The 9326-nt window shown below is 40.1% G+C and overlaps 1 long non-coding RNA gene across 1 annotated transcript; it reads right to left on the bottom strand.

Moving 5' to 3' along the window:
• Positions 1 to 1127: 1127 nt before the first annotated feature.
• Positions 1128 to 3821, bottom strand: LOC146221029 (uncharacterized). Its single transcript, XR_014750774.1, has 2 exons — positions 2804 to 3821; positions 1128 to 2063 (listed from the first exon to the last, which is right to left on the bottom strand). It is a non-coding gene; the product is annotated as an uncharacterized LOC146221029 (long non-coding RNA).
• Between the last annotated feature and the right edge of the window lie 5505 nt (positions 3822 to 9326).

Genomic DNA, 9326 nt, shown 5'->3' with positions numbered 1-9326 from the left:
TTTATGCTTCCGGCCACGCCCCCTTTTAGTCACATGACACCATTTTTGGAGAACATCCTTAGAATAAAGTTCCGAGTAGGCGTACCAACTTTGGTGTCACTGCTTCAAAGAACTGCTGAGATATGGCTTCACTTCCTGTTTGGCGGCTTTTCTGCAGAATTTGATTGGCTGTACCGGACAAACGGTTTTGAAAATCAAATATCCTTCGATAACTTTTGTGAGGCTTGGTCTGAAGATCATATCTGGTAATTTTGAAGAAGATTTGACAAAATTTGTAGGAGGAGTAGGCTTTTAAAGGTTTTTGATAAAACCGGAAATAGCGGAAAATCTATATAACCGGAAATTGACGCCATGGTGTGCATTGCACTCGGCTTGATCCAGGGAATCCAATGGTACCTCATTTTTGAAAATGGGACATACGGTTCAAAAGTTGCGTGTGTAAACACAACTCCAACTTTGACCCGTTGGTGGCGCTAGAGTGCCAAAGTATGGGACATGAAACTTTGTGACTTGGACCAGGGGACTGTCCCTAATGAGTGTGCCAAATTTCACAACTTTCGACCAAGCGCTTCTAGGGCCTGCCATAGACACCCAGTCTTAAGAATAATAATAATAATAATAAATATAGCTGCAAGCAGCAATGGAGGGGCCAAGCAGTCCAGAGCAGGACAAGGCCTCCATAGCACTTGCGCAACAATTAAGTCACAATTCCTGTTGCACTCATGCAACACACCAAGTTTGGTTGAAATATATGTTTGCGTTCAAGAGTACTGAGAGTTCAAAGTTATTTTTCTGGTATAACACCGCAGGCCTCCTCTGCTCCTCGTGGGAACGATGGAACCCAAGTTTGGTGACAATCGCACAAATGGTTGCTGAGATAGGCTCTTGCGTCTCGTTTGGCGGCTTCGCCGCTGCCTGAGTGTATGACACTTACATAATTGTGTGGGCAATATAGAATAGCAGACAGATATAAATGTATTGTTTAAAAGTTATGACCATTCTAGTGATAAATGAGAAAACAGGCTAAAGCATTTAGAATGTCAAGATTCATTTCACATGACCACTTCTCAAATACCTTTGCATACAATAAATTGCATCTGAAAATAACGGACACCACCACTGAAATATGCATTTTATGTGTTCAATAAAACACACACTTTATTTGTTTTGAACATTAAACTGTGAGGGGAATGATATCTCAGCAAAACATACAACAACAAACTTTCAAACTATCTACTGTAAATCATTTTTTTTATAAATAACTGCGAAGCAGAAGTTATATTTAAATGCATAAACTCAACTGCAATCCCTGTTGAGAGAAGAGAGGGAGAAGACAGGGAGATAAAGAGGCAGGGGGAAGACAACACCAATAAACACATCCTTTTTCATCTACGCCTTGTCGCGATACTGGTCACACTCAGATGACTGCCAAAACTGAAAACAGTTCCTATTGCAAAGCAAGCAAAGTCGTTTGCCATTACATTTCGGCGCGCAAGAAACTACTTTTGTTTTATTTTCAGTCCTATTTTTACGATTAGCATAGCCAGGCAGTGGTTCTCAAACCTGTCCTCAAATACCACCTGTTCTGCATGTTTTAGATGTTTCCCTGCTCCAACACACCTGATTCAAATGCATGTTTGTTACCAGGCTTCTACAGAGCTAGATAACGACCCATTTATTTGAATCAGGTGTGTTGGAGCAGGAAAACATCTCATATGCAGGACAGGTGGTACCTGAGGACCGGTTTGAGAACCACTGTGTTACAGGATGTTTTCCATTCTAGGGAATATGGGTTGTGTGAAGTGACGACAAAGGAGGGACTACAGGTTTTAGCATAATAATCTGATTATTATGAGTATTAGTCTTATGGGAAACAGAAACAAATAATATACATTGATACATACCCAGATGATGTTCCTGGCTGGGTATCAGGTTCAATCTCATTTTTCCATCTCGTCCTGGTCTTCCTCCAGCAGTTCCTGGTTCAGTAGATCCTCCTCCTGTGTGCTGGTAATCAACAGTCAGCTGCCTCCTCCTCTTGCAGCGATAGTCTTCCTTCACCTCTACAACAGAAAAAAATCAAATTGGTAGCCTGCAGTGTGTTCTTCCCAAATCCGATAAACCATAATGTTGAACTGTGGACAGCCCTTTCACACCTTCCTTGCGAATAGTAAGATACAAACATCCTAAAATCATGTCTGTATGATGGATGGGTATAGCTATCTGCAAAAATATAGAAGGATGTTTCATGACATGAGAAAATCAACAAGCTAAACTTATCCAACTACAGTAGCACACCAGTTTCCAGGCAGTTCTGAACCTACCTATCCCAACCTAAGGCAAATGTACGGAAGCAACAACATTGGCCCAAAACGTTACTGATGTTTAGCTAAAATATGACATAGTATTGCTAGTAACTATTTACTTCACACACACACACAAAAAGTTGATATAAGAAGAGATTTGCTGCTTGCCTGTCAACAAGCACCGATTGGGTGACGTCGAAAAACTAACTAGCAGCGTAGTTACTCCTCCGCGTAACTACCAAGGTTTTACTATATTCCACAATCGACTAAATTGCCCCAAAAAGGTATAAATATTTAGCTTAAAGTGTACATGGTGGTCCTAGCTAATGTTTATTATCCAGGTTTCCCAAAATTAGCTAAATTGTTTTTCTTTTTGCTCACGTCACTCCAGTCCTACTGTAGTTCTACAAATAAATGCTTCGTAACTAAAAACGTTTGACTTTTAATTTGAACAATGTTGACAATATTGATAACACATGTGAAGAAACTTGTCTTACCTCGTATGATCGACTTAGTTTTCAAAATGAAGCAGTAAATCCAGCTCTTGCGGTAATCTTATACCATACCATAGATATCCTATATGTCTGTGCGGTCAGAAATAGGACTCTACCAGCAGTTTCAAAAACGTGTTTGTTTGGTTGCCACGGTGATTGTGCAGCTAGGATTGCTAACAAGCTGGGCAGACAGAATAATATACATTTACCTAGCATCCACACCTCAAACAAGTTAACCTAGACGCAAAACTATAAGTCCAATCAAAAAAATGAGGATATTTTCCGAGACCCAAGACTCTGCCGAAACCAGAGATGTCCTTTATATGTCTGTGCGGACAGAAATACGACTCTACTGGCAGTTTAGAAATCGTCATCCTTGTGCTTTGTCTGAGAAATGTGTCACTAGATTTGCATTGGTCTCTAACGTGTTTGTTTGGTTGCCACGGTGATGGTGCAGCTATGATTGCTAACAAGCTTGGCAGAGAGAATAATATACGTTTACCTAGCATCCACACCTCAAACAAGTTAACCTAGACGCAAAACTATAAGTCCAATCAAAAAAATGAGGATATTTTCCGAGACCCAAGACTCTGCCGAAACCAGAGATGTCCTTTATATGTCTGTGCGGACAGAAATACGACTCTACTGGCAGTTTAGAAATCGTCATCCTTGTGCTTTGTCTGAGAAATGTGTCACTAGATTTGCATTGGTCTCTATGGGGCGAGAGTTGGACTTTGTCTCGCTTTTGTGGGGCTCTGAAAAAATGTGTAAGTCTGTTGGATTCCACAGACAACTGTCTACGACCAACACATAATTAGCTATCTATTGATCCAAAAATGAAGCATGAAGAGTGAAAATTGTGGCAATGCTGGCAAACTAGAAATACTTTTTGAAACTGATTTCGAAGCTCCCCTCCACTCTAAGCGTTTCAGTCAGCACTCTAGACTCTCACATAGACACCCATGTAAATCTCAGAAACGGTTTGAAAAACTAATGAAACATAATCAGTGATATTAAAAAAAGTTGAAAAGATATCAAAAGGCTGAATTACAGAAACAATAGTTTAGTGTTTTGTCATCATTTTAAAGTTTAAATGGTGGCTGTAGCTGAAAGATTGAGGAAGAAGAAAGTTGAAGAAGTTTAAGAGGATTGAGAAGATTTGAGAAAAAAAAAACATGTTAAAAATATGATGAATATTGATATTTTCCATGAAATCCAAAATGGCGGCCGCGTCAATTCGGTTATTATGAAAAGTTATCAATGGCCAGGCTTGATATCTCACAAGACATCAAGAGACAAAGAAATTACTTTATTAAGGTAAACACTTCAACAGTTATTAGCCAAAACACGTTTATGCTTCCGGCCACGCCCCCTTTTAGTCACATGACACCATTTTTGGAGAACATCCTTAGAATAAAGTTCCGAGTAGGCGTACCAACTTTGGTGTCACTGCTTCAAAGAACTGCTGAGATATGGCTTCACTTCCTGTTTGGCGGCTTTTCTGCAGAATTTGATTGGCTGTACCGGACAAACGGTTTTGAAAATCAAATATCCTTCGATAACTTTTGTGAGGCTTGGTCTGAAGATCATATCTGGTAATTTTGAAGAAGATTTGACAAAATTTGTAGGAGGAGTAGGCTTTTAAAGGTTTTTGATAAAACCGGAAATAGCGGAAAATCTATATAACCGGAAATTGACGCCATGGTGTGCATTGCACTCGGCTTGATCCAGGGAATCCAATGGTACCTCATTTTTGAAAATGGGACATACGGTTCAAAAGTTGCGTGTGTAAACACAACTCCAACTTTGACCCGTTGGTGGCGCTAGAGTGCCAAAGTATGGGACATGAAACTTTGTGACTTGGACCAGGGGACTGTCCCTAATGAGTGTGCCAAATTTCACAACTTTCGACCAAGCGCTTCTAGGGCCTGCCATAGACACCCAGTCTTAAGAATAATAATAATAATAATAATAAATATAGCTGCAAGCAGCAATGGAGGGGCCAAGCAGTCCAGAGCAGGACATGGCCTCCATAGCACTTGCGCAACAATTGAGTCACAATAACCTGTTGCACTCATGCAACACACCAAGTTTGGTTGAAATATCTGTTTGCGTTCCAAAGTACTGAGTGTTTAAAGTGTTTTTTTCCGGTGTAACACCACAGGCCTCCTCTGATCCTCTTGGGAACGATGGAACCCAAGTTCGGTGACAATCGCTAAAATGGTTGCTGAGTTACGCTCTAACGTGTCTTTTGTGGCTTCGCCGCCGCCTTTGATCGGCTCTACCGAACAAACGGTTTCGAAAATTTGAAAATCCATCAGACACCTTTGTGAAGCTTGGTCTGAAGATCATCTGTGCCAAATTTAGTAAACATTGGACAAAATTTGGGGCGTGTAAAAGGTTTTTACACTTTTCCATGAAATCCAAAATGGCGGCCGCGTCAATTCGGTTGTTATGAAATATTATCGATGGTCAAGCTTGATATCTCACAAGACATCAAGAGACAAAGAAATTACTTTATTAAGGTAAATACTTCAACAGTTATTAGCCAAAACACGTTTATGCTTCCGGCCACGCCCCCTTTTAGTCACATGACACCATTTTTGGAGGACATCCTTAGAATAAAGTTCAGAGTAAGCGTACCAACTTTGGTGTCACTGCCTCAAAGAACTGCTGAGATATCGCTTCACTTCCTGTTTGGCGGCTTTTCTGCAGAATTTGATTGGCTGTACCGGACAAACGGTTTTGAAAATCAAATATCCTTCGATAACTTTTGTGAGGCTTGGTCTGAAGATCATATCTGGTAATTTTGAAGAAGATTTGACAAAATTTGTAGGAGGAGTAGGCTTTTAAAGGTTTTTGATAAAACCGGAAATAGCGGAAAATCTATATAACCGGAAATTGACGCCATGGTGTGCATTGCACTCGGCTTGATCCAGGGAATCCAATGGTACCTCATTTTTGAAAATGGGACATACGGTTCAAAAGTTGCGTGTGTAAACACAACTCCAACTTTGACCCGTTGGTGGCGCTAGAGTGCCAAAGTATGGGACATGAAACTTTGTGACTTGGACCGGGGGACTGTCCCTAATGAGTGTGCCAAATTTCACAACTTTCGACCAAGCGCTTCTAGGGCCTGCCATAGACACCCAGTCTTAAGAATAATAATAATAATAATAATAATAATAATACTACCAATTACAATAGGTGCCTCGCAGCTTCGCTGCTTGGCCCCTAAATATAGCTGCAAGCAGCAATGGAGGGGCCAAGCAGTCCAGAGCAGGACATGGCCTCCATAGCACTTGCGCAACAATTAAGTCACAATAACCTGTTGCACTCATGCAACACACATAGTTTGGTTGAAATATCTGTTTGCGTTCCAAAGTACTGTGTGTTCAAAGTGTTTTTTTCTGGTATAACACCACAGGCCTCCTCTGCTCCTCGTGGGAACGATGGAACCCAAGTTTGGTGACAATCGCACAAATGGTTGCTGAGATAGGCTCTTGCGTCTCGTTTGGCGGCTTCGCCGCTGCCTGAGTGTATGACACTTACATAATTGTGTGGTTAATATAGAATAGCAGACAGATATAAATGTATTGTTTAAAAGTTAAGACCATTCTAGTGATGAATGAGAAAACAGGCTAAAGCATTTAGAATGTCAAGATTAATTTCACATCACCACTTCTCAAATACCTTTGCATTCAATAAATTGCATCTGAAAATAACGGACACCACCACTGAAATATGCATTTTATGTGTTCAATAAAACACACACTTTATTTGTTTTGAACATTAAACTGTGAGGGGAATGATATCTCAGCAAAACAACAAACTTTCTACTGTAAATATTTTTTTTTATAAATAACTGCAAAGCAGAAGATATATAAATGCATAAACTCAACTGCAATCCCTGTTGAGAAAGGAGAGGGAGAAGACAGGGAGATAAAGAGGCAGGGGGAAGACAACACCAATAAACACATCCTTTTCCATCTACGCCTTGTCGCGATACTGGTCACACTCAGATGACTGCCAAAACGGAAAACAGTTCCTATTGCAAAGCAAGCAAAGTCGTTTGCCATTACATTTCGGCGCGCAAGAAACTACATTTGTTTTATTTTCAGTCCTATTTTTACGATCATAGCCATAGCATAGCCAGGCAGTGGTTCTCAAATCTGTCCTCAAATACCACCTGTTCTGCATGTTTTAGATGTTTCCCTGCTCCAACACACCTGATTCAAATGCATGTTTGTTACCAGGCTTCTACAGAGCTAGATAACGACCCATTTATTTCAATCAGGTGTGTTGGAGCAGGAAAACATCTCATATGCAGGACAGGTGGTACCTGAGGACCGATTTGAGAACCACTGTGTTACAGGATTTTTTTCCATTCTAGGGAATATGGGTTGTGTGAAGTGACGACAAAGGAGGGACTACAGGTTTTAGCATAATAATCTGATTATTATGAGTATTAGTCTTATGGGAAACAGAAACAAATAATATACATTGATACATACCCAGATGATGTTCCTGGCTGGGTATCAGGTTCAATCTAATTTTTCCATCTCCTACTCGTCCTGGTCTTCCTCCAGCAGTTCCTGGTTCAGGAGGTCCTCCTCCTGTGTGGTAATCAACAGTCAGCTGCCTCCTCCTCTTGCAGGGATAGTCTTCCTTCACCTCTACAACAGAAAAAAAATCAAATTAGTAGCCTGCAGTGTGTTCTTCCCAAATCCGATAAACCATAACGTTGAACTGTGGACAGCCCTTTCACACCTTCCTTGCGAATAGTAAGATACAAACATCCTAAAATCACGTCTGTATGATGGATGGGTATAGCTATCTGCAAAAATATAGAAGGATGTTTCATGACATGAGAAAATTAACAAGCTAAACTTATCCAACTGCAGTAGCAAACCAGTTTCCAGGCAGTTCTGAACCTACCTATCCCAACCTCAGGCAAATGTACGGAAGCAACAACATTGGCCCAAAAAGTTATTGATCTTTAGCTAAAATATGACATAGTATTGCTAGTAACTATTTACTTCACACACACAAAAAAGTTGATATAAGAAGAGATTTGCTGCTTGCCTGTCAACAAGCACCGATTGGGTGAAGTCGAAAAACTAACTAGCAGCGTAGTTACTCCTCCGCGTAACTATCAAGGTTTTACTATATTCCACAATCGGCTAAATTGCCCAAAAAGTTATAAATATTTAGCTTAAAGTGTACATGGTGGTCCTAGCTAATGTTTATTATCCAGGTTTCCCAAAATTAGCTAAATCGTTCTTCTTTTTGCTCACGTCACTCCAGTCCTAGTTCTACAAATAAATGCTTCGTAACTAAAACATTTGACTTTTAATTTGAACAATGTTGACAATATTGATAACACATGTAAAGAAACTTGTCTTACCTCGTATGATCGACTCAGTTTTCAAAATGAAGCAGTAAATCCAACTCTTGCGGTGATCTTATACCATACCATAGATATCCTTTATATGTCTGTACGGTCAGAAATAGGACTCTACCAGCAGTTTCAAAAACGTGTTTGTTTGGTTGCCACGGTGATTGTGCAGCTAGGATTGCTAACAAGCTGGGCAGACAGAATAATATACATTTACCTAGCATCCACACCTCAAACAAGTTAACCTAGACGCAAAACTATAAGTCCAATCAAAAAAATTAGGATATTTTCCGAGACCCAAGACTCTGCCGAAACCAGAGATGTCCTTTATATGTCTGTGCGGTCAGAAATACGACTCTACTGGCAGTTTAGAAATCGTCTTCCTTGTGCTTTTTCTGAGAAATGTGTCCCTAGATTTTACATTGGTCTCAAACGTGTTTGTTTGGTTGCCACGGTGATGGTGCAGCTATGATTGCTAACAAGCTTGGCAGAGAGAATAATATACATTTACCTAGCATCCACACCTCAAACAAGTGAACCTAGACGCAAAACTATAAGTCCGATAAAAAAAATGAGGATATTTTCCGAGACCCAAGACTCTGCCGAAACCAGAGATGTCCTTTATATGTCTGTGCGGAAAGAAATACGACTCTACTGGCAGTTTAGAAATCGTCGTCCTTGTGCTTTGTCTGAGAAATGTGTCACTAGATTTGCATTGGGCTCTATGGGGCGAGAGTTGGACTTTGTCTCGCTTTCGTGGGGCTCTGAAAAAATGTGTAAGTTTGTTGGATTCCACAGACAACTGTCTACGACCAACACATAATTAGCTATCTATTGATCCAAAAATGAAGCATGAAGAGTGAAAATTGTGGCAATGCTGGCAAACTAGAAATACTTTTTGAAACTGATTTCGAAGCTCCCCTCCACTCTAAGCGTTTCAGTCAGCACTCTAGACTCTCACATAGACACCCATGTAAATCTCAGAAACGGTTTGAAAAACTAATGAAACATAATCAGTGATATTAAAAAAAGTTGAAAATATATCAAAAGGCTGAATTACAGAAAAAATTGTTTAGGGTTTTGTCAACATTTTAAAGTTTAAATGGTGGCTGTAGCTGAAAGATTGAG

Source organism: Hypomesus nipponensis, chromosome 26 (genome assembly GCF_054491055.1).
Source record: "Hypomesus nipponensis isolate SF chromosome 26, ASM5449105v1, whole genome shotgun sequence".
Taxonomy (NCBI): Eukaryota; Metazoa; Chordata; class Actinopteri; order Osmeriformes; family Osmeridae; genus Hypomesus; species Hypomesus nipponensis.
This window is presented reverse-complemented; position numbering and strand designations above follow the sequence as displayed.